Source organism: Pinus tabuliformis, chromosome 4_1 (assembly GCF_031772625.1).
Source record: "Pinus tabuliformis cultivar Carrire ecotype Pingquan chromosome 4_1, CPIR1, whole genome shotgun sequence".
NCBI lineage: Eukaryota > Viridiplantae > Streptophyta > Pinopsida > Pinales > Pinaceae > Pinus > Pinus tabuliformis.
This window is the reverse complement of record NC_142303.1, coordinates 619,109,306-619,114,537: the sequence shown is the minus strand read 5'-3', so window position 1 is coordinate 619,114,537 and position 5,232 is coordinate 619,109,306.

Genomic DNA, 5,232 nt, shown 5'->3' with positions numbered 1-5,232 from the left:
AAAAAAGTTACAGCTGAACAAACTACAAAATTGTTCTTTGAACATGTATGGGTTCATTTTGAATTACTCACTTCCATTATATCTGATCGAGACACCCGATTTGTGGGGAAGTTTTGGTCGAGTCTGTGGGAACTGATGGACACCAAACTGAAGAAAAGAATGGATTTTCATCCACAAATAGATGGCTAGACAGAAGTAGTAAACAGGACAGTGCTCCAGTTACTGAGAGGTTATTGTAGCAAACATCCTAAGCTTTGGGATGAACAATTGTGTTATATGCAACATGCTTACAATAGAGACAAGCACTCTTCTACACAGAGATCTCCTTTTGAGACCTGTTTTGGTTTCACACCAAGGTCTCCTTTGGATTTTGTCTTTGGTAAAGATACCATGGTTGATGGACACAGTGATGTGGACAAGGCAACTAGGTTCATTGAACAGATCTTGGAGATCCACCAGGCAGTACAGGAATAGCTGGAAAAGAGCCAGGCTAAGTACAAGGCTAGGCATGACAAGGATAGGATGGAGCATAGTTTTCAAGTTGGAGACCAAGTTTCGCTGTATATCAGTAAGGACAGGATGCAGGGTGAAGGTAAAAAGCTAAAGCCTATCAGGTATGGACCCTTTAGGATACTTGAGAAGATTGGTGAAAATGCTTTTCACCTTGATCTACCAGCTTACATGCACATCTACTCAGTCGTAAATGCAGATTGCTTGAGATTGTTTGAACCTTCAATGATTGAGGACCCTGAAGAGTAGAGTCAGTTTCCTTCTATTGATGACCTACTACTTGAATATCTTAATGAATTGCAGGAAGACACAGTGTTGGACAGGAAGGTGAGGACAACGCATAGGGGGGATGTTGAGTACCTCAAGATTGGACTCAAAGGTTCGAAGCCAAGGAGTGCAAAGTGGATTAAGATTGGACAAGTGAGAAAGAAATACCCTCACTTAGTCGATGCTTAAAAACCAACTTTTGGTGGTCCAAAAGCTTTTTCAGTGGGAAGGCCATGATCTAAATTGGATCCATAAAAGACTGTCAAAGAACCCTGACTGTATCGGGTTGGAACAAATCTCTAAAGAATCCAAAATAGCGATCAAAAACACCCTGAACCAGTGGCAATGGCAGCCAACGTGGAATGACGAGGACCTCGGTCAAAGCACGCTGACCGAGGCCCATGGAGACTGCGTAGGAGGTCAAAGTAGCCCCTGGGAGCCCCAAATCGGGAAAAGGAGGTGATTTTTGACGCGCGATTCACGCATCTCTGGGCGAACATGGCCAAAATGGAGGAAGCCTGAGCACTCGGTCACGTTAGGAGCTAGAGAATTGCGGGTGGAAAAAGCAAGAAGCACTAAACGTACAAAGGCGGGACCCGCGCTCTGGAAACCGATGGTTTTGATTGGGGTGCCCTTAAACGGTAAGAGGTTTTGGATGAGAGCAGAGCGATTCCATTCATTGATCGACGCGTGGCAGGCGGAGGTGAGAGAAAACCGCCGTTAATCGCGCGCTATCGGTCGAGCAAGTCAACCGCATGAGATGTGCATATGGCGTCAGATCTGGAGGACCAGATTGGATGGCTGAGATTGCGCCCGATGGAAGAAGTGGAATCGACGAGGGAATATGCCGTGATTTGTAAGGATTTGGAATCTGTTTTGATTGCAATGGTGGAGGAAAGATTTGTCCACGACATAACTGAAGAAATGAACCAATGAAGCAAGCTGGTGCTATTTAGAGGAGGACACATGGCCACCTCCTTGAGCGCTAATGATGACGCTGAACAGGGAACTCCAAGCATAGCTGCAAAAGGTGAATCGACAGAGGTGGAAGAGGAATCGAACAAGCATTGGAACGAATGGCTAAAAGCCATGAATAGAGACAGGATACACAGATAATTAGTCATCGAGAGGGACAGAGAACCCGAGAGAGACAAAGAAAGAAACCAGAATCCTAAGATGAGGACGACACACAGAGAAAGAAGGCAGTAAAGCAAAGTAGAAGAGGACAGAGGGCCGAGCTGACCAGAGGTAGCATCGAGCACCAGAGACTTGAGAGATCCAAGCCATCCCAGAGAGGATCTGTCCAGGCTGAGCACCGCATTGGGCTCTCCCCTGTAGACAAGAAGGTCACAGAGCTGGTATGAAGAAGAAGTCTGTGTACTCAAGTGGCTTGGGGAATCCAAGAACCACCCTGCCAAGAAAACCTGTGATCCAGGTGGATGTTGGTGGCCACCCACCTATCCCATTTGGACCCCCACAACTGTCTCTTTCAGTTTTTCTGTTTCCTTAATTATAGCACAGTTTACTATTTTTAGCAGTTTTTCGGGTCCTAAACTTCCGGAGCCATTTTGAGGCCCTAAACGACGTTTTTTGGGAAATCCACCGCTAGCGATTTTTTCTGTCCAAAAATCATCTTTTCCGTCGTAGTCCGCGGAGAGATCTTTCCAACGGGCTATCATGCGCGTCAAACGGAGATAGTACGACCAATTCGCAACCCCGGGAAGTTGATGTCCCAACTTACCTAAAAACGGGGCCCACAATTTGGCGTTTCATCTTCTAGGGTTAGGTTTTGGAATGTGAAGGGTTTTCCATTGTTTCTCAACAATAAATAGGCCCTCGAGCCTCATTGTAACACAATTTTTGGAGAACAGTTCAGAGGCATGTAGCCAACACATCTCTTCTCAGAGATAAGCTACCATCGCCCTAGCTGGGTTATTTCAATTTCTATTTGTAAGCATATTTCAGTGTTTTACAGTAATGAAATGAAGTATTATTTCCGCTGCATCTTTGTCTTTATGGTTATCTCTGTATTTTATTGCGTTCCTGTTTAAATCCAGATTAGTGGTATCAGAGCGGTCTGCTTTTTCTCTGTTTTTCTTTGCATGTCCCCAACGAGGTCGGGATATAAGGAGTTAGGTCTGGAACTGGTCGAACCTTTGCAAGAATAGCCTCACAAATCTCGACGACCTCCCATGGCGGATGAGAAGAAAAACGAGGGGGCAGGATATCCTATCAAAATATTGCTCGAAGAAGCCCTCGAGCGACAAAGGAACGCGATGATGGACAACTTTGCCCAAATCCTTCAGCGGCTACCTAGAGGCGACGCATCGGCTTCCAACAGCGACTCTGGAAATGCCACACCGTTTAAGGTACAAGTTAATTTTGAAATCCCCATCTTCGAGGGTCAAATAGACGCAGATGCTGTAGATAAATGGTTAAATCTGCTCGATGGGTATTTTTCTATTCATGAATTTTCAAGTCGGGAAAAGATTGTTTTCGCTCTTCTCAAAGCAGCCCCCCACGTCAAGGACTGGTGGGAAACCTACTGCGAACAGAAGGATGAAAGTACAGGCTCACTGTTTTCAGCCGCACCCACTTGGAATGACTTCCGGGATGCCATCAAGGAGCAGTACTACCCTGTCAAAAGCTATGAGGACAAATACATCAAATGGAACACACTGCGGCAGGGACGAGACCAAGATGTGCCGGAGTTCACAAACAATTTTCATACCCTTCGCACGCAATTGGGTATCAAAGATTCTGAGCTGCATCTGGTACTCAAATACTGCGACTGCCTACACAGATACATCCAGGAAGAGATGGAGTTCTTGAACATCTCCTCACTCGGCGCAGCATACCGATACGCTGTCAAAATCGAGCAAAAGTTCAAACAGAAGAAGGGAGACTTTCGATCTGCAAATCCAAAGCCCAAAGGACAAAGCGAAGGTGGGGTGACCCAAGAGAACCCGTCGAAGCCGCAAGAAAAGAACAACACCACGAAGCTGAAGAAGGACACAGGAAAGTGGTGTGAGTTCCACAAGAGTCCCACTCATAACACAAGTGAGTGTCGGACCAAGCAGTCGCTGGTGGCCGAGTTGAAGGCTTCCGAATCAGATGCATGTTCCGACTCTGAGTCAGAACCTGACAAGGGGAATGACAAAGGGAAGTAGATCATTGATGCGGATCCCAGTGCCACTGTTGCTACTGCCAAGATCCAGAAAAATGAGCCCGAAGATCCATAGGAGGGGGAACGTCTTTTCCACTCATAGATGTGGGTGAAGGGTTCGCCGCTGCAAGTCATTGTCGACAGTGGCAGCCAAAAGAACCTCATTTCAGTAGAGGTCGCGAAGCGGTTGGGCCTACCAACTACACCACACCCACAGCCGTTCAGTATCGGTTGGCTTCACGAAGGACGAGATCTCAAAGTTTGCCAGCAGTGCCACCTTCCCTACAGCATCAAGCCCTTCACAGACGAGGTATTGTGTGTTGTTACACCTGTGGATGTTTGTGATGTACTATTAGGCCAGCCATACTTGTGGAGGTGACATGCTGTGTATGAGTCAAGGCCTCGCGCTGTCATCATTTCTTTGGATAATTAATTATACAGGATACCGGAGGTAGCCCCACCTAACGCCACCTCTTTGATCACTGTTAAGAAAGGCAGCAAGCTCATCTCATAGACTAGGAAATTTATTTTCTGTCTGGTTCACTCCCAAAGTAAAGGGAAGATCGTTGCTACATCCATGACCCCCGCGAAGGGTTCCTCCACACAGCAGCAACAACAGAGGGATAAAATCGTGACAGAACATAGGAACAACTTCTCCTTACCCGGAGGGGTACCACACAAGTTTCAGGTGGGTGACAAAGTTTGGTTACATTTGCAGAGGGAGTGCCTTACCAGAACCCATCAGAAACTCAGACCACTTCGACATGGTCCTTACACCAGTAACAAGGCTACGGGAAACAATGCTTTGAAGCACAAAATTCCTCCATTCCTTCGCTTGCACCAAGTGTTCAATGTGGACCGTTGCCAACCATGCTCCCCACCATTTCTGGGCACATCAGAGATTGCAGAACAGCTCACCAGAGACCCAGCTCAGCGGAAGCTTCCTCATCTCAGGGAGGAACTCAATGCAATGGGGACCATTGCTTCCTAAGGGGGGAGGAATGATCCAGGTGGATGTTGGTGGCCACCCACCTATCCCATTTGGACCCCCACAACTGTCTCTTTCAATTTTTCTGTTTCCTTAATTATAGCACAGTTTACTATTTTTAGCAGTTTTTCGGGTCCTAAACTTCTTGAGCCGTTTTGAGGCCCTAAACAACGTTTTTTGGGAAATCCACTGCTAGTGATTTTTTCTTCTAAAAATCGTCTTTTCCATCGTAGTCCTCGGAGAAATATTTCCAATGGGCTATCATGCGCATCAAACGGAGATAGTACGACCAATTCGCGAC